General features: G+C 45.5%; 1 protein-coding gene and 1 long non-coding RNA gene across 2 annotated transcripts in view; both read right to left on the reverse strand.

Annotated features, from left to right (window-relative positions):
* The window catches only part of LOC126989984 (uncharacterized), an 88,118-nt gene that overhangs the window by 41,504 nt on the left and 25,103 nt on the right, over positions 1 to 21,511 (reverse strand). The window lies entirely within an intron of this gene.
* Positions 7,173 to 18,827, reverse strand: LOC126989986 (uncharacterized). The gene is made up of 3 exons (XR_007743930.1): positions 18,652 to 18,827; positions 8,814 to 9,010; positions 7,173 to 7,379 (listed from the first exon to the last, which is right to left on the reverse strand). It is a non-coding gene; the product is annotated as an uncharacterized LOC126989986 (long non-coding RNA).

The raw sequence follows: 21,511 nt of genomic DNA on the forward strand, positions 1-21,511 counted from the left end.
ATTTCTCTATTATCCGCCTCGGACGAACAAAGGACTGTAGACGGATAGAGCGGACACCTGTGGATGATGAATGGAAGGTGAAAGGACTAGTATCCACCAAGTGTCCATTATGTCCGGCCGTTCAAAATTCCTTCTATCAAAAAACTTATAGTCAAAATCATCTGTATGTTTACCGTAAAATATAAATCTAATGGAGCGATTCCGAATTTCTCATTTATTCCACCTCGGACGACCAAAGGACTGTAGACGGATAGAGCGGATACTTGTGGATGACAAATGGAAGGTGAATAGACATCCGCCCCATGTCCGTGGACGTCCACTGCCGGCAGGGTTCCTTCCCTTCCCTTCCTTTTCTTTCCTTTCCTTTCCTTTCCTTTCCCTCTCTCCCTTCCTTCCTTTTCTTTCCTTTCCTTTCCCTTCCTTCCTTCCTTTCCCTTCTTTCCTTTTCTTTCCTTTCCCTTCCGTCCTTCCTTCCTTCCGTCCCTTCCCTTCCTTTTCTTTCCTTTTCTTTCCCTTCCCTTCCTTCCTTCCTTCCTTTCCCTTCCCTTCCTTTCCTTTCCCTCCCTTCCTTCCTTTCCCTTCCCTTCCTTCCTTTCCTTTTCTTTCCCTCCCTTCCTTTCCTTTTCTTTCCCTCCCTTCCCCTTCCTTTCCTTCCCTTCCCTTCCCTGTCATCAGCCCCACTGTGTCTGCCATCCATGTCTTGCAGCAGGCCAGCGATGAGTTCGATCCTTTGACATCCTCTTCTTCCTTCCAAGCAAGCAGTCACTCTCTCCTCAGCACATGACCCAGAAGCTTCACTTGTCCTATGCTTTTCATCTAGTGCCTGTCTGCTGCTGCTGCTCTTTGTCATAGAGTTAAGTTGTCATTATCTTAGTTAGTTAGTTAGTTAGAGGTCCAGATAATTGTTGTATGGGCAAGACTCCTGTCCCTCCCTCTCCTTCCCTCCCTTCCTCTCCCCCTGTCCCCCAAGTTCCCAGTCTGCGGAGGTCCGGATAAATGTTGTAAGGGTAAGACTCCTGTCCCTCCCTCTCCCTTCCTTTCCAGTCTTTCTCTCTTGTTCCATTATTTATTTTCTCTCCCTCCCTCTTGCGTTGCTCTCTCCCTTCTTTCATCTCCTCTTCCTTCAGCCTTATTATCGTCTTCCTTCTAATCCATATAATTTTCTCTCTCCCTTTTACATCTGCTTTATTTCCTTCTCTCTCTTCAAACCCATTGGAATAACAATAATAATAACACACACTACAATTCCATCTTTATTTATCAACAGCACACACACACACAGGGGAGGTCATGTGGCTATCTATGGTGTGGGTTGGGTCGCTGTCTAAGAGGGCATGTGTCTGTAGGGTTATAAACATCCTGTAGGGTGACATCCTGTTGACCTTGTGACCTGAGAGAGAGGGGAGGGGGTCCTTTTATGTGGCTGGGGGGTATGTGTCTGTGGGGATTGTCAACATACTGTGGTGTGACATCCTGTGAGGTGAGGTGAGGTGAGGTGAGGTGATATATATATATATATATATATATATATATATATATATATATATATATAGATATATATATATATATATATATATAGATTTCTTTTTCAACATCTCCAGGACTTGTTCAATCTCCCAGGTGCTCTCCTCTCCTGACACTGCCACATCAAGAGGAAGAGGAGGAGGAGGAGGAAAGAGAGAGAAGAGGTACTCTCTGTGTGTGTATATGTATGTCTGTGTATAAGGTTCCATAAGCTAGATCTTCCCCCGGCCTTCTATGGGGCTCAAATTATGCCCCCACAGAAGGGTTCGGGGAGGAGCCAGTCTGTGGAACCTGATTGGACGTTGTCAAAATATATATTAATAAAGTTTTTGAAATTATGAAGAAATTATATGTTTTACTGTGAGTGTGTGTGTGTGTGTGTGTGTGAGAGAGAGAGAGAGAGAGATTACTTCTTCTCCTTCTTCTGTTCCTCTTGTTATCTCTTCCTCCTCCTCTTCTTCCTCCAAATCTGTGAATACAAATTTTTATTAATGGAATGAAATGGAAGAGAGAGATTTAAGGAAGGAGAGGAAAGGAAGGAAGAAAATGGGTAGAAATTTGATGAATGGAGGAGGAAGAGTAAGTAGAAGGAGAGGGAGAGAGGAAGGTAATGGGAGAGAAGAAGGAATGAGAGAGAGAGAGAGAGAGAGAGAGAGAGAGAGAGAGAGAGAGAGAGAGAGAGAGAGAGAGAGAGAGAGAGAGAGAGAGAGAGAGAGAGAGAGAGAGAGAGAGAAACAAGCATATATTGAGAGAAGAACACACACACACACACACACACACACACACACACACACACACACACACACACACACACACACATGCTTAAATAGACAGGTAAAGCACAAGACATTATTAATTAAGTAAGTTACCTAAGGAAAGAATTATATTGTTATAGTATGAAGCAGATTATTATAGCATGAGAGAGAGTGAGTCAGTCACAAATCTCTCTCTCTCTCTCTCTCTCTCTCTCTCTCTCTCTCTCTCTCTCTCTCTCTCTCTCTCTCTCTCTCATATAGATAGATAGATATAATGTACTACAGCACAAAGCCCACCAATATATACTCAACCCCTTGACTGCAAATTTCCTACAAGACAACATTTCCAAGCTACAGCAATGGATCAAAAAGTGTCTGCTACAATTCAATGAAGAAAAATCTAATGTCTTGCACCTTGGGAGGGGATACCCAGCACACCAATACCACATGGGAAGCACTCCACTACCCACCACAGGGGCAGACAAAGACCTGGGAGTGTATGTTACCAGGCTACCGGTGAAGTGATACCCAGCACACCAATACCACATGGGAAACACTCCACTATCCACCACAGAGGCAAGCAAGACCTGGGAGTGTATGTTACCAGGCTACCGGTGAAGGGATACCCAGCACACCAATACCACATGGGAAACACTCCACTATCCACCACAGAGGCAGAGAAAGACCTGGGAGTGTATGTTACCAGGCTACCAGTGAAGGGATATCCAGCACACCAATACCACATGGGAAACACCACTATCCACCACAGAGGCAGAGAAAGACCTGGGAGTGTATGTTACCAGGCTACCAGTGAAGGGATCTCCAGCACACCAATACCACATGGGAAACACTCCACTATCCACCACAGAGAGAGAGAGAGAGAGAGAGAGAGAGAGAGAGAGAGAGAGAGAGAGAGAGAGAGAGAGAGAGAATTACAGGCCAATATCACTCCTCCCAATCATCAGCAAGATATTTGAGAGGATCATCGGGGAGCAATTGACATCCTTCCTCGAGGAAAACCACCTGCAGTCACCGAAGCAGTTTGGTTTTCGGAAGGGCCGCTCTACCTCAGACCTCCTCCTTCTCCTCTCAAAGTCCTGGCATGACGCCCTTGATGACGGCCACCCCTCTCTCGTGATTGCCCTGGATATAGCTGGCGCGTTCGACTCCGTTTGGCACCGCGGTCTGACGGCGAAGCTACAGCAACTAGGCATCACGGGGGACCTGCTGCGCCTGCTCTCAAACTACCTGTTAGGCAGGAACCTCCGCGTAGCAGTCAACGGAAGCACCTCAACCAGCTTCCCGGTGGAGGCCTCCGTTCCACAGAGGTCCGTCCTTGGACCTATTCTGAGGGAACATATACTTTAACGACCTCCTGCAAACCATCCCGGCAGCAAGCGCTTACGCCGACGACTGCACCCTCTCCAGAACATACAAGAGGGAGGAAGCCCAGGACGTGATAGAGTCCATCAACAGACAGTTGGCAGACATAATGGCCTGGGGAAAGAGGTGGCAAGTCAGGTTTGCCCCTGACAAAACCCAGGCCATGGTAATATCACGTTCTCGGGAGGACGCGAGACAACTCCACGGCAGACCGAGATTCGGGAACGACACCATCCCTCTGCAGGCCAGCGTCGACATCCTGGGCGTGGAGGTGGACTCCCAGCTGCGGTTCGACCGTCACCTTGAAAAGGTGGTGCACAAAGCCTCCCAGAAGGTGAACCTCCTGCGCCGCATGAAGAACCTCCTCGATGCTGAGGGCCTGAACACCCTCTATAAGGCACAAGTCCGTCCAGTGATGGAGTATGCACCGCTCACCTGGATGGCCAGCGCCCGCTGCCACCTCAACCTGCTAGACAAGGTGCAGAGGAGGGCTGAACGCCTCATCAACGGCACCCAGCACCACCGACCGAGCCAGTGGGAGACACAGCGACAACAACATCGACGACAACAACAACAACACCCACAAGAGGGACGGGCAAGACCACCCACGAACCACCTGAACAGCCGTGAGCACCGTCGCCGCGTCGCTGCCCTGACGGTGCTTTACAAGGCACAAGTGGGCCTAGTGCCCCACCTGACGGACCTGAGGGCTACCTGGAGGAGGTCTGAGCGCAGCACGAGAACGGTGCTGAGCAACGCCTCCCTCCTGGAAGTGCCAATGGCCCGCTCCAGCACCCACCAACGTGCCTTCTCCATAGCAGCGGTGGTGTGGTGGAACAACCTCACTGCTGATGTAGATGTGACACAACTGTCCACTCAGCAGATGAAGGTTGCGTCCCACAGGTGGCTACTCCTACACCCACCGTAAACATGTATATAATTGTATAATATAATCGGCAGAAGCTTTTAAATAGCTCCTCAACGGCCATGTACTAATGTACTGAACATGTTTAAATAAAAAAGAGAGAGAGAGAGAGAGAGAGAGAGAGAGAGAGAGAGAGAGAGAGACCCAACATAGTGAGGGAGAAGGTGTGGTACAGAGGAAGGACATCAGACTATTTACCAACATGCTAAACCAAATTTTATATGCAGGTCTTACAGTAGCGAAATTCATGCAGGCAAATCAACATACTACAGGAAGAGGAGAAGGGAACAGTTGGAAAGTTTGGTTTAGTGGGCAGCGCAACATCTGTGGTCATGTGCTGGAGAGGGACAGGAGGGGAAAGAATTATAGGAGAAGGGAACAGTTGGAAAGTTTGGTTTAGTGGGCAGCGCAACATCTGTGGTCATATGCCGGAGAGAGACGGAAGGGGAAGGAATTATAGGAGAAGGGAACAGACCCCAGGAGACGGGACACAACATCTGTGGTCATATGCCGGAGAGAGACAGAAGAGGAAGGTATTATAGGAGAAGGGAACAGACCCCAGGAGACGGGACACAACATCTGTGGTCATATGCCGGAGAGAGACAGAAGGGAAGGAATTATAGGAGAAGGGAACAGACCCCAGGAGACGGGACACAACATCTGTGGTCATATGCCGGAGAGAGACAGGAGGGGAAGGAATTATAGGAGAAGGGAACAGACCCCAGGAGACGGGACACAACACCTGTGGTCATATGCCGGAGAGCGACAGGAGGGCAAGGCATAAGAGGAGACGGGAACAGACACCAGGAGACGGGACACAACATCTGTGGTCATATGCCGGAGAGGGACAGGAGGGAAGGAATTATAGGAGGAGGAACAGACCCCACGAGACGGTACTCAAAATCTGTGGTAATATGACGGAGAGTGACTGGAGGGGAAGGAATTATAGGAGAAGGGAACAGACCCCAGGAGACAGGACACAACATCTGTGGTCATATACCGGAGAGAGACAGAAGGGGGAGGAATTATAGGAGAAGGGAACAGACCCCAGGAGACGGGACACATCAGTGGTCATATGCCGGAGAGAGACAGAAGGGGAAGGATTTATAGGAAAAGGGAGCAGACCCCAGGAGACGGGACACAACCCCCGATTAATACCTGGTACCCATTCACTGCTGGGTGGCCAGGGGCGTAGGGTATCGGAAAAGCCGCCCAAATTTTTCAGCTCTGCCCAGGAATCGAACCCGGGCTCTCTCAGGAGGAGGAGTAGGAGGAAGGAAGGGAGAGGAGGAGGATGAGGAAGAGAGATAAGGAAGAGGAGGAAGGGAAAGAGATTAAACAGAAAAGAAGGAAGAAAAAATGAAAGGCATACAATTTAGAAGCACAAGCAAGCTATGACCATATTACAAGCTCTCTTGCTTAATAAATATTGCTGGAAATGACCTCAAGGGAATGGGCAAGGAAGGGAGGTTGAAGATACCCTAAACTTCACAAAACCTGACAAAAACAAAACAGTTACTATAGGTCTTGACTCAGAAATTCATATATGCTTCCTTACTAATGAGACTTTCTATACAACTAAGTGGGGTCATTCTTTGTTGATTTATACTGTAAAGTGCTGGCTATCATGTGTTTGAAGATACCCTAAACTTAACCTAACATAACCTATCAAAAGCCGAAACAGTTACTATATGGATTGACTCAAAAATTCATATATGCTTCCTTACTAATGAGACTTTCTATACAACTAAGTGAGGTCATTCTTTGTTCATTTATACTGTAAAGTGCTGGCTATCATGTGTTTGAAGATACCCTAAACTTAATATAACATAACCTATCAATACCCCAAACAGTTACTATATGGATTGACTCAGAAAATTCATATATGCTCCCTTACTAATGATACTTTCTATACAAATAAGTGAGGTCATTCTTTGTTGATTTATACTGTAAAGTGCTGGCTATCACGTGTTTGAAGATACCCGGCCTAAACTTAACCTAACATAACCTATCAAAACCCCAAACAGTTACTATAGGTCTTGACTCAGAAAATTCATATATGCTTCCTTACTAATGAGACTTTCAATACAACTAAGTGAGGTCATTCTTTGTTGATTTATACTGTAAAGTGCTGGCTATCATGTGTTTGAAGATACCCTAAACTTAACCTAACATAACCTATCAAACCCCCAAACAGTGACTGAAAATTCATATATGCTTCCTTAGTAATGACACTTTCTATACAACTAAGTGAGGTCATTCTTTGTTGATTTATATTATTAGGTGCTGGTCATCATGTGTTTGAAGATACCCTAAACTTAACCTAACATAACCTATCAAAACCAAAAACAGGCCAAATTTGTGCCATGATATAAACCCCCCCAAAATAGATGATACATAATCTGATCACAAATGCTTTGATATATATTATGAAATGGTTTGTGTGAGAGATGATTTTTTCTCATTTTTCTCGCTTAGAGGGACCATTAAGAAACATGATCCCCGCTGCTGCCGGGTTAAATAAAAATAACCTAACAAAACATTACTGTATAAGGAGAGACCAAACCAAGGAAACTGACCTCTCTTTTGGCCACCTTTCACTATTGTCTTTGTGGGATCAGCGATTAGCGGGCTTTTTATTTTACACCTTTTTTGTTGCCCTTGAGGCGATTCTTTAGCTGTGAAAAAAAAAAATGATGCGGTGTTGCTTTCTGGAGGTGACTGTGGCGATGGTGGTGGTGGTGCCCTGGGCCATCCTCGCCTCACTTGGTAACACTTGGTTGTGGTGAATTCTGCAAGAGAAGGAAGAGATCAAAGTTCTTGCACTACATGGGTAGGCGGTGGCTGAGTGGTAGCGTGCTGGGCCCACATTCACAGCGTGATGGACGACGAGGGTTCGAATCCCCATGCTACCACCTGGGATTTTTCAGTCACCGCCGAGTGGCTTAAAACTACCCACATGCTGTCCTGAAGACCACCCATCAACCCGGACTCTAGAGGAAACCAACTGTCCTAGTTAATCAAGAACGAGGTCCGGGGGGCAGCATGAGCCAAGAGAAGATGGTGCCACTATAAACACTTGCCTGCGCCATGACGGGCTGGGGCCGAACACCATCCAGGCCCCTCAAGAGAGCCTACCGGCGCTATAGGCGTAGACATGATTATAAAAAAAAATTAAAAAAACAAAAAACAAAAATAAAATAAAAAAAGGACTTTATCCCACGGATACAGGCTCTGAGCTCCCTCAAGACCTGAAGTAACCGTGTATATAATAATACAGATATGCCCACAGTGCATCTTACAGGTTTGGAGAAATATAAAAAAATAGATTTATTTGATTTAAATCCGTTTTTTGTTTTTTTTATCTAATATGACTTTTTATTCAAATGATCAATTTTTTGGTATTTGTGTAATATATGATTCAAGTTTGTGAGGACATTTTTTTACGGAGAAACTTTGGCAATGTCAAATGAATTCATAGTTGTTGTTTTTTTACATGTCTACGCCTATGGCGCCGGTAGGCTTGCTTGAGGGGCCTGGATGGTGGTCGGCCCCAGCCCGCATGGCGCAGGCAAGTGTTTATAGTGGCGCCATCTTCTCTTGGCTCATGCTGCCCCTCGGAACTCGTTCTTGATTCACTTGGACGGTTTCCTCTAGAGTCCGGGTTGATGGGTGGTCTTCAGGACAGCATGTGGGTAGTTTTAAGCCACTCGGCGGTGACTGAAAAATCCCAGGTGGTAGCGTGGGGATTCGAACCCGCGTCATCCATCACGCGGTGAATGTGAGCCCAGCATGCTACCACTCAGCCACCGCCTACCCAAGATGAGTTGTCACGGGGAAATCATGAGTATAGAACACTGAGAGTTTAGTAAGATCAGACACTTTAAAACATGCATGATGTTATGGTGTATGCGGCCTACTTTATGTTTTCACTAACTCGAGTCTCCTTGAACAAAGCCCACCACTACTCAAGCTGAGGAGGCATGTGTGGGGGGCACTCCAGTGGCTGGCACATCATCTTTACCGTGTAACTAGTGATATATATATATAATGTTTATTTGTCACCTTTTGTTGTTGTTGTAGCTTGAACCATCTTTTTTTCTCTCAGCTGAAAATATTTACAACACTGGTATCACATGGCTGTAGACACCCGAGCCAATATAGAGGCACTGTTTTCTTTGCATCATTCTCATGAGGGGGGGCAAGACAGGCAGAGGCTCACCAACCTGAAAGGGAGACTTGCATCGTCGGCCCCGGCAGATGGAGCAGCCACGTGGAGCAGCCCAGAGTAACCGTCCTTCAAGCATTGAGGGACAATTTTTCTCATTTTCTGGTGTTTGCTGCTGGTCTGCTGGGTGACCACTGTGCTCTCCAGTGTAATTCTGCTCTTGGTCTGCTGCGGGTCAGACAGCCAGCCGTTCCCCTACGGAAGAGAACAGAGCTCATAGTACCGATCTTTGGGTGGACTGAGACCACTCACACTACACAGCGACAACGAGGTCACAGCTCATTGCATGACGTCGCGTACCTAATCACTGCTAGGAGAACAGGGGCTACACGTGAAAGAAGATAAACCCAACTTATCTTCACAAGGACTTGGAATCGATCCCGGTCCTTATGGTTGTGAGCCAGACGCTCTAACCACTGAGCTACCGGGCGTGTGAGAATGAATGGAGCCCCAAGACAGATGGAGCAAGCCATTACTAATGTTAATGTTTAAATAAAAAAAACACAAGAACAAGAAAAGTGAAAAGGAAAATTCTCATAAAAATGATAATAATATCAAGGACTTAATTAGTATTTCCTAAGAGGTCCTAATTTAATGAAGAGATTTTCTATCTCTTTTTCTATTACTCTCTCGGCCCCACACGCCCTCTGCCTGTATCTCGAAACACACGAGAAATTAATCACGGCAAGGAGAGGGTATTCCCGGCTGCCTGGGACTGAACCCGCGACCAGCGTGACAGGAGAGCCACTCCCTACCGAGTCGGCCAAAAAGCTACCCCCCTGGCTAAGTGGGTTATGGGGGGCTCGTTCATCAGGCATAGTCGCCGCACCACACTAAACCTTGTGGCACTTTGTATGGGGGTCCCAAGCTAATCTTCAAGGTCCTAAGCTTCATCTTGAAGGTCCCATGTTTGAGTCAAATCCACAGGCTTCAGTGGATCATGAACTGTGTGCAAATGTGAGTGTATGCAGTTTGGAAATGAATTGATCCTGGATTTATACATGAGGAGAGATAAATGCCTTGGTGAAATGGGCCAAGGAGGGTCTGGGCTACCACGAGGCGAAGGACAGCCAGAGGAGGAACCATGAGAGGGAGAGGAGTCAGAGTGATACAGTAGGCAATACAAACCTACCTCTTGTTTGATATACTACATTGTTTTTGATTTACGCAATGACCTCTTCAAGGACACAATACTCGCGTAAATCGAGAGTTACCTGTACTCCCTGCCACCCTCATCACTAGTGGGCTGCATCTGCTCACTCATGCACACTGATCATGATGCACATTCACATGCATCATGATCATTGATTTAGTGGATTTTTTTGTTTTTTAATATATATATATATATATATATATATATATATATATATATATATATATATATATATATATATATATATATATGTATGTATGTATGTATGTATGTATGTATGTATGTATAAGAACATAACATAAGAACGCAGGAGTCTGCAAGAGGCCGGTAGGCCTGTACGAGGCAGCTCCTTTGACCCTAAGCTCCCGTGTATCTAACCCTACCTAATATCGCTGTCCATGAATTTATCTAGTCTATTTTTGAATGTGACAATTGTATTGGCACTCACCACATGACTGCTAAGCCTATTCCACTCATCCACCACCCTGTTAGTAAACCAATTTTTGCCTATGTCCCTGTTGAATCTGAATTTATCCAGTTTAAACCCGTTACTTCGTGTCCTACCCGGTTCTCTTACCAACAAAACCTTATGAATGTCTCCCTTATTAAAGCCCTTCATCCATTTATAAACCTCGATCATGTCTCCACGCACCCTTCGCCTTTCTAGAGAATGCAAGTTTAACTGTTTGAGTCTTTCCTCGTATGGCAAGTTTCTCAACCCCTGAATCATCTTAGTCATCCTCCTCTGCACCGATTCTAACATTTTTATATCCATTCTATAGTAGGGTGACCAGAACTGAACCGCATAGTCAAGATGAGGTCTAACTAATGCTAAATATAGTTTGAGGAAGACTTCGGGGCTTCTGTTGCTTACGCTCCTTGAAATAAATCCCAGTACCCTATTAGCTCGATTTCTAGCTTGAATGCATTGTGCCCTTGGACGGAGATCAGAGCTCACTAAGACCCCTAAATCCCTCTCGCACCCAGACCTGCTTATGAGAGTGTCATTTAAGCAATAGTTATGTGAGAGGTTGTTCCTACCTACACTCAGAATACTGCACTTCCCTACATTGAACTCCATCTGCCATTTATCCGCCCAGTCATATAATCTGTTGAGTTCACCTTGGAGAATACTAGCGTCCTGATCCGACTCAATTACTCTACCGATCTTGGTATCATCTGCAAATTTACTAACATCACTACTAATTCCTGTGTCTAAGTCATTGATATAAATAATAAACAAAAGTGGGCCTAATACCGAATCTTGTGGGACCCCACTCGTAACACATCCCCAGTCAGATCTTTTACCATTGATTTGCACTCTTTGCTTCCTATTGCTAAGCCACGCCTTGACCCAATTCAAAACTTTACCCTCTACTCCGTGAGCCTGTAATTTAAGCAACAGTCGTTGGTGAGGAACTTTGTCAAACGCTTTACTAAAATCAAGATAGATTACATCATAATTTTCATCTCTGTCAACCGCCTCAAATACTATATTGTAGAAGGACAAGAGATTGGTGAGGCATGACCTACCTTTTGTGAACCCATGCTGCGAGTCGTGAATTAAGCTATGTTTCTCTAAATGCTCCCGAATGTTCCTGGCTATTATGGACTCCAGCATCTTCCCTATAACCGATGTTAAGCTAATTGGGCGATAGTTTGAAGCAACTGACCTGTACCCCTTTTTAAACATCGGCGTCACATTAGCTACTTTCCATCGGCTCGGCACATAGCCAGTATTTACCGACATCTTAAAGGTGTCGGTTAGTGGTCACTGATTATATCACCTAACTCCTTTAATACCCTCGAAATATCCCGTCAAGACCTGGCGACTTGTTCTTCTTAAGCTTATCTTTCTCATCCTGAACTACTTGCCTGGTAATGATTATATCCCTCAATTTATCGCCATCCCCGCCCTCGTACACCTGAACTCTTTCCGGTATAGTCGTTCGATCCTCCTGTGTGAATACTGAAAGGAAGTAGTCGTTCAACAATGTGCTCATATTTTCGTAATTTTCTACTAGCTCCCTGTGTTTGTTTTCAGCGGTCCAATTTTCTCCCGTGTTTTTCTATACATCTGAAAGAAGCCCTTAGGATTACTTTTCGCCTCATTTGCTACTTTGATCTCATAGTTCCTTTTGCTATCCTGGTGTTTTTCTTAACTAATCTAGATAGTTCGACGTACCGGCCCCTGAGATGTGTTTCCCATTATTTATTTTCTGATTAATTCCATTCTTTTAGCCAATCTAGTGTTTTAGTACACGAGTCATACTATTAGGATAATTGTTTTCTTTTCTAAGTGTTCGCTTTGGTATATGCTGTCCTTTCCACTATACTATTACTCTAACTAAGTTATTTTAAGACATTTCTACCTGGTTCTCCTGGCTCTCCAATCCGCAGTTCTGGCCCTCATGAATCCCTAAATTATCCCAGTTTACCCCTTCAAGATGTCTTCAAGCCCCTCGTAGTTTGCTCTTCTAAAATCTGGCACTAACACTGGGTTTGGTTCGCGGTTACCGCCCAGTCTAAGCTAAAACGAACCGTTCTGTGATCACTATTTCCTAACTCTCCGCCCACCTCCAACTCACGTAGCAAGTTCCCATTATTGGTTAGGACTAAGTCTAATATGTTATCTCCTCTGGTAGGCTCAGTAACTACCTGCTTAAGGAAATTATCTTGTATAACTTCAAGAAAGTCCTCGGCTTCCAGGTCACCCACTAGATCTTCCCAGTCTATATTCCTATAATTAAAGTCCCCCATTACGCAGACATTTCTACTCATACTCGCCCTGCCAATCTCCTGTAGTAATATACTCGTGTCCTGCCTGTTAAGGTTGGGTGGCCTGTATATAACTCCTAGAGTTAGCTTTTCTTTCCCTTTGTAAACGTCCACCCAAACTGATTCTGAATCCATGTTAGTTTTGACTGAGTTGTTAACTAAACATTTAAGTGAGTCTTTAACATATAGCGCAACTCCACCTCCCTTTCTGCCCCTTCTGTCTTTGTGAAACATCTGATAACCCGTTATTTCAAATTCTGATCTAAAATTTCTATTAGCAGTGTCTATCCATGTCTCAGTGATCGCTATTATGTCAAAATTTTCTGAACAAGCTTCACCCCTTAGTAAGTCTTTCTTGTTTCTGAGGCTCCTGCTGTTAGTATAGAAGATTCTTAGCCCGTCCTCTGTTACTCCTCTAGAATTACTTCTAAGCTGCCTGGTTATATTATGAGCTAGATGTCCCCTCCCATTACTCATCCCCCCCTCGCCTATACTAAAAAATCCCTCAGGGTACCAAGTGCTTGCTCAAGGGAGTCTGAGAGAGCCTCAACACCCTTGAACGTCAAGTGTATCCCGTCACGGGCGTAGAGGGCGTCGTTGCCAAAGAAGAGGTCCCAATTGTCGACGAACAGCCACCCATTGCGCTCGCAGTGCTCAGCAAGTCTGCTGTTCACTGCTATCGCCCTGGACAGCCATCCATCGCCAACGCCCCTCCTTGGCAGGACGCCACACACTACTGGTGACCCACCAGCGTCACGTATCCTGCCTAACAATTCTCTAAAACGCCTGAGAAGGTCCTCGCTTGGCACACGAGAAACGTCGTTTCCGCCACAGCTGAGAAAGACAATGGGGTTCGATCCCTCGCTTGCCTCAATCCTGTCTGATATATGGCCCACCCCTGCCCCTGGGAAACACACCCTCGTCCTGTTCTTATCCTTGGAGCAAAAATACCTGTCAACATAACGAACCTGACTATCACCAACAACAAGAACCCGACGGTCGGAAGGGGGGCCAGGAGGGGTGGGTGACGGGGGGCTGGGAGAGCGGGCAGGAGGGAGGGACCTGCTGTGAAGAACGAGGAGAAATTGTGGAAGAGGTGGAAGGTGGAACGGGGGCGGAGGAGGAGGACGAGGAAGAAGGAGAACGGGAGGGTGAGGTGGTGGAGGGAGGAACGGACGAGGAGAGGGAGGAGGAAGAGGGGGAAAGGGAAGGTAAGGGACAGGTGTTGGAGGGAGGGACGAGCGAGGAGGCGGAGGACAAGGAGGAGAAAGAGCGAGATGAGGAGGAGGAGGAGAGTGGGCGGGAAGAGGGGAGAGGGGGGACGGAAGAGGAAGGCGAGGAATTTGAGGCGGAGGAGGAGGAGGGAGAGGGGAAGAGGAGGAGGAGGAGGAGGTAGGTGAAAGGGAGAGTGAGGTGGGGAGGAGGGACGGACGAGGAGAGGGAGGAGGAAGAGGGGAAGGGGAAGGTGAAGGACAGGTGTGGGAGGGAGGGACGAGCGAAGGCGGAGGACAAGGAGGAGAAAGAGGAGGAGGAGGAGGAGGAGGGTGGGCGGGGAGAGGGAGAGGGGGACGGAAGAGGATGGCGAGGAGGAGGAGGAGGAGGAGGAGGAAGAGGAGGAAGAAGAGGAGAAGGAGGGTGGGAAGCAGGAGATCGGAGATGGTCGAGGAGGAGGAGGAGGAGGATGGGAGGGGCTGCTGTGTGGGTAAAGACAATACTAGAGGGAGGAGGACGAGGAAGAAGAGGAAGAGGAAGGGGAGGAGGAGGAGGCGGGGCTTGTTGCTGCTGCACTAACCTAGTAAGTGTACCTGGGCGGCGAGAGTCGTAACCCTGTTCTCTAACTATATGATCCTCTGATCATCCTTCTGAGTCTTAACGCAGAACCTACAAACGTCCTTGGAAAGAAAGTACTGCTTGGCCATGAAGGCCACACCCAGAACAACGCTTGAGGGACGTCATGGTGAAGATATGGGCGAGGCAAGACGGAAACAATTAGGCGCGTTAAGACGATAACAAAGTACGCAGCTGCGGTGAGGTCGTCAGGTCAAAAATGTGTATCTAGGAAAACAAACCAACAGCTGCTGTGAGGTCGCAGTCAGGTCAATTCCCCGGGGAAAAAGGGTGTGTCTCGGGTAAAAGGCGCGGTTATTTCTACCCACCAAGACAAAACATAGGCCAATATTAATATACTGAGAAATCACTTATGTAAAGAAGATAATAACTGTGTTCACTAGGTTTGCGCGGAAGTGGATTATCTAGTGTTTTGTGTGGACTTAGAAATTAACGTAGCTTGGTGCGCCTGATTCACGTAGTCCTATTATCACAGCACAGTAAAGTATCCTAATAATAGAAGGAGAAGAAAACACAAAGCAATATAAAAAACACAAAAGCAATATAAAACCGTGTAGCACTGGGTTGGCGTGAAAGAATGTTGAATTTAGTGTAGATGTGGGAAGCTTAATACACTTGTCCTAGGAGTAACTGTGGATCACTATCTAACTAAGTAAATACTAAATCAGAACACTTAGCGGTCTGTAGGAGAAGGCAGGGTAATCCTCCTGGTTTTATATATATATATATATATATATATATATATATATATATATATATATATATATATATATATATATATATATATATATATATATATATATATATATATATATATATATATATATATATATATATATATATATATATATATATATATATATATATATATATATATATATATAGCCTATGCAAATTTTTCACGCCAACAGGAAAATCAATCTGGGCTTATCTTGAGGGGGTACAAGGGTTTAGACTCCCCTGATGGCATCATTGACAGCAGCAGGCCAGCACCCTCAGTCCATCTCCAGGGTATGATATGAGAGCTTACCCCACGAGCACTCCCTGTGGGTAAATACACACTTCTCAGCCACAGGACACTGGGTGAGGCGAGGAGGAGGGTAAAGGTGGACCTGGGACTAGACGTTACCAGGCTACCAGTGAAACCCAAATCCGTGCCAATCGCAGCGGACGGGTTAAAAACTAAGTAAAAAACTAAGTAAAAAACTGACTCTCAGGGCAAAGTTGGAATATGAGAAACTGATTAAAAACATACAATTCATCTAAATATCCTTGTTCAGGGCTTTAGTGTTGGAGTTCATTCTCTACGAGTTATGGACCTGGAGTAGTGAGCACATCCCACATGATCTTGAACCCCTGAAGGGTGGGTGTTTTGACCACAAGGGCTCACTCAGAGGGGGGAAAATTGGGCCACAAATAGCTGTTCTTCAAGCACTCATAATCCTTGAAATAAACATCTTATGGATATACATGTAATACCATGATGTGCAGCATACAATGAACTCAATGGTGAAAGCAGCCTGATATGTGTGATGCCTGAGCGGGCCAAGCCAGACCTATTGCTGGGCTGAGCCTGGTGGACGGGACAATGTACTGGATGGGGGACTCACGCAAGCTAATTTATTATATAACACATGAAAGTTTACTTTTTAGGTGTGCATATGTTGTACATATCTTGTGCTCTGTCTGGCTGGCTATCTTGGTTAGACTCTCTCTCTCTCTCTCTCTCTCTCTCTCTCTCTCTCTCTCTCTCTCTCTCTCTCTCTCTCATATACAGGATACAGGATTTAAAAAATCTATACATTTCAAGACAACCTATTTCTCTCTTGAAAACATGTATGTGTAGAAAAAGATAATTTTCAATGGGAGTGTAACATATGAAATTATTTTTTTTCTTCTAATGTTTACCAATATTCTGATAAAATAATAATGGCAGGTGTTGCTTGGTGCCACTGGGAGTCAGGAGTGCAAGCAAGCATTTTGTGTAGTGTTTGTTTTCTGACTTGTGCTGCCAACCTGTGCCTGGGAGTTCCCTGCCTGGCTGGCTGTTTTTTTTTTACTGAACATGTAATCACCAGCACTAGTGTGAATATGTTTAACCCGGTAGCAGCGACGGGCCAAATTTGTGGCTTTACCGTGTACCAGCAACGGGCCAAATTTTTGCCATGACATAACCCCCCAAAATAGATGAAGCATAAACTGATCACAAATGCGTTGACATATATTATGAAATGGTTTGCGCGAGTGATGATTTTTCTCATCAATTCGCTTAGAGGGGCCATTAAGATACATGATCCCCGCTGCTACCGGGTTAAGAATAGATATGACCAGTTTGAGGCTGAACAGAAACAGAGAAGAGGCACCAGGCCCTTATGACTCTCTTGCCTCTTATACTTTCACTGGGTAAGCATCTTCACTCAGGGTCGGACTGGCCTATGTGCCCGTGTGCCAATGTACTGAGGGGAGGCGGTGGCTGAGTCGTCAAAGTAACGGCCTCGTGTTCAGGAGGACGCGAGTTCAATCCCCGCCCGGTGCCACCAAGCTGGGATTTTTCAGCCGCCCCCGAGTGGCTTAAAACTACCCACATGCTGTCCAGAAGACCACCTATCAACCCGGACTCTAGATTCTAGGATCAAAGATGAGCTCCGGGAGGGCAGCATGAGCCAATGCAAGATGGCGCCACTATAAACACTCGCCTGCGCCAGAACGGGCTGGGCCGACCATCAGGACCTACCGGAAAGAAGCCTTGGACCGACCATCAGGATCCACCGGGAAGAAGCCTACCGGCACAATAGGCTGCAATGTGAAAAAAAGAAGAAAAATTTTTATCTGGTCCCACTTCTGCCGAAGCGCTCTGCAGGACCCACGTATTTTAATTAATTAAATTTTCAATATTGATCACAACTTATATGCTAAGTTAATTGTCAATGGCACATGGGCCCCCCCAAGGTACATGTGTAGTGCGGCAACTATGCCTGATGAACGAGCCTCCCATAACCCACTTAGCCAGGGGGGGTACCTCTTTGGCCGACTCGGTAAGGAGTGGCTCTCCTGTCATGTTGGTCGCGGGTTCAATCCCAGGCAGCCGGCGAATACCCACACCTTGTCTTCATTAATTTCTCGCGTTTTTCGATACACGCAGAAGACGTGTTGGGAAATAAGAGGAAATATAAAAAGAAAATCGACCGGGGCATGACACATGGGCCCCTGGACTTAACCCATGCCAATGTGTATTATTTGAATATTTTGATATTTTAGCTTACATGGGCCCGGGCCCCTCCAGCCACTAGATGGCACGGCCCCCTTCAGCACCCCAGTCCGACTCTGTCTTCGCTAGGTAAGCACGTCAGCGTTGCCACGAACCCGCGCCATGAACCCTTGAAGCTCGATTGCAAGTTTACCGTTGATGAGGTTTCAGGCCCAGCGCTCCACAGGGCCACTAACATTATAACAGTAATATTAGCACCTAAAGTTGTCCTCAATCCTCATATTTGTTAAGTCGTAGGATTTAGTGGATAAGTGAGTTTTCAGCGCTTTCTTGTCTTACGTAACAGTGCCACACCTCGCCTAATCGCCCTTACCGGAGCACCCGGCAGCCCACACAACCCTGATGACAATGAGTGTGGTAACTGCCCCAACAATAGCCACTTTTAAAGCGCGTTATGACCAGCGTTCCCAGATTATCGTACTCAGAGCATCGTATTTTTCGGTTTCCCCACAACTATTGCAAAAGGAAGACACCAGTAATTAACCATTTCAACGAAAACTATAAATAACTCTAACTATTGAGGTGGAGGAGACTGTTTGAGGTCGGAAATCGGTAAATATAAGCGGCTGAGCACGACAATCTGGCAACGCTGGTTATGACAGACACCTTGATTTGATTAACTAAGATACTGGCTAACTAGTCCTAAGAGGTGGGGGACATCATACGAAGTCCTCTTAATTCCCCACTATTTATTCCTAGCTAAGCATTCCTAGATAAGACAGACACGGGGGAAGGAAGGACGGAGGGAAGAATAAAGAAGGAACCAGTGAGCGCCATGCGGCACCTCACCTGTCACTCCGCCGTCACCAGCTTGGCCATCTCCACCTTTCTCTTGAGCCGCTTCTCCACCTCGGGTTTCTTGGCCGTCATGAAGTAGAAGAAGGCGTTGCGTCTCTTCTGCTTGCCCATCGCTGCCCGCCAGGAATACTCAGGAGGTGGAGGAGGAGGGAGAGCACAGCCGTACGTCTTCCCTCGATGGTGGTGGACGGAGCACTGACTCGCAACGTCGCAAGTTCACAACCAGCGTTACCATATTGTCGTACTGGGCATAACATTTTCTTCTGCTTGAGGCCCAAAACTGTCGACCCTACACTGATAACGATATACATTCACAATTAGAGTTCAGATGGTTAATTATCGATGTTTATCTGCAATTGTTATGGGTCAGAAACAGGAAGATGCGATGTTCTGAGTACGACAATATGGCAACGTGCTCGCAACGTTGCCAAAGTGTCGTTCTCAGCTGCTCATTTTTCCCGATTTCAGGCAAAAAAATGTCCCACCCACAAAACTAACGATACTTAGATTTCCCAACAAAAACTCCTAATGTGTTCAGATGCAAACCTTTCCCTGACTTGTGCTATAGCAGTGTCCGAAAATGGGAGAAAAATAGCTCTTCGATAGTACTCCTATAATTGATGATTGATTGATATAGTTTATTGTTGCAAGTAAAACAACAAAGGAGAAGGGAGGACCATGCCATTTGCTGTTGGAGGGTTAGCCTTAATTATGTTTCTGATGACCACTGATTGTTCAAGGCTTCTGGCTTCCGTACTTTTCCTCAGCTTGGGCAACAAGTTGGTTGAACTTATTTCCATCACGATAGGACTGAAATGCATCTATGCAGCTCTGTACACTTCCAAGAGCACCATCAGTTCTTGTTGTGACCCCTGCAGCTTTTCTGGCAAGGGTTTAGTGACACTTAGAACTGAGCTGAGCACTTCCAAACTCATGAGAAAACCTGGGTCACTTATTGCTTTAGATTAGGCTTGGCTGCTGATTCTTCACCTAACGTGTTTTGCAGTAATTATTCTTAATCATTATTTCAATATTTACCTACCTCATTAACTGAACTATCCGGGGCATCAGCCGAGTCAGTGGTGACTTTCCTACACCAGAAAGAGTACGTACGTGAAGCGTTTTGTGACCAGGGAGGAAATATGTAAAGAATGGAAAGGCACAAATCCCAAGCCTGCCTGAATTCCAGGAATGACACACGCTATAGAAAAAAAGTATTACATAAACAGAAAATGAAGTCTATCAATCATAATTTTCAGAAATTTGAAATTTGTGGTCAGAAAATATTATACGGATAACATGAATAGGCTACGTGAGCCTACGTCGTCGATGAATGTTTCTCAAAATAGATCACCTGCTCTTATTCAACTCAGCAGCTCCATTGTTCAAGTGCTGAGCATACAATAGTCACTCAGCCACTCTACACTGTCCACTGTCAAGCACAAAACGGTCATTAAAGGTGGTAATATAGCGGCAAAGGTCGACCTTACAGGTCCCATACGCGTCTCGTGTCGCCTGCCACTCTCCCCGTCATAATACAGAATCAATTATTACATACTCACCACTGTCACCAGACAAGCTCACTTAGTGCCTCTACAGTATAATTATATAGTCCTCCAATCACTTTGACTGCACCTTACACCTAAAATCAAGTAAATTTGAGAGGCAAGAAGGAGAGAAGGCACACTTACGACTTTCGTGCTCTCTCCTCTCTCTCTCTCTCTCTCTCTGCCAGAGCCATCCCATCTCGTATTCCTGTCACCCGCCACTTGACAGCTTGACATCGCAGCACTCTACACACAATTTTATGAGCCCATCATTTAACGCTTTACTTTTTTTTTCACTCAGAGCAAACCTTATGTCCTACCATTAACTCAAAACAAAACCAAAGAAATAACTCAGTCACTGGTGACACTGAGATATCAAATCCACACACACACACACACACACACACACACACACACACACACACACACACATTCGTAGTCGTAATACTAATATACATATTCCTATTATTTTCCCGTAACATTTAATTATTCATTATTATCCCCCCCCCGTCGGGGATCACGGACCTCCATCTCTCACTATCATCAGCCATTCTCACAACTTCTGCCACACTGTGTCTTCCATCCATGTCTTGTAGCAGGCTGTCCATAAATTTAATTCTTTGACGTCCTCTCGCTCCTCTGCCTTCCACTCTTCCAGGCAAACAGTCACTTTCTAGTCCTCTCCTTCTTAGCACATAGCCCAGAAACTTTAGTTGTCGGCTTCTTATACTTTTCGTTAATTGCCTATCTACTGCTGCTCTTCGCAGAACTTCCTGGTTTGTCACACTGTCCGTCCAGGGATTTCTCAACATTCTCCTTAAAAACACATTTCCGCCGCGTCTATCTTTTTCTTTGTATTTGCTATAATTGTCCATGTTTCGTAACCATATAGTAAAGTTGACCACACAAAACATTTTAATAATCTCAATCGCATCTCCATATTCATACTCAAATTATTCAACAGTTTCCTCATATTTCCGAATGCCGTCTTTGCTATACATATTCTCCTGCCTATTTCCTTCTCACTTCCTCCGTCTTCACTAATCATGCTCCCAAGGTAATTAAATTTTTATACTTGCTCAATAAGCCTTTCACCAATCCGTATCCCCACTCGAAATTTGCTTTTTCTTTGTAACCACCATAACCTCTGTTTTACTGCCATTGATTTTTAGCCGTTTCCTCTCACAGCTCTCCTGTATCCTGTTCACCAGTGCTTGTAGTTTCTCCTCTGAGTCAGCCAAAAGTACAGTGTCGTCTGTATACTTTATATTGTAAACATTTCTACCTCCAATTAAAATTCCATC

This window comes from Eriocheir sinensis, unplaced genomic scaffold, assembly GCF_024679095.1.
Source record: "Eriocheir sinensis breed Jianghai 21 unplaced genomic scaffold, ASM2467909v1 Scaffold140, whole genome shotgun sequence".
NCBI classification, from domain to species: domain Eukaryota; kingdom Metazoa; phylum Arthropoda; class Malacostraca; order Decapoda; family Varunidae; genus Eriocheir; species Eriocheir sinensis.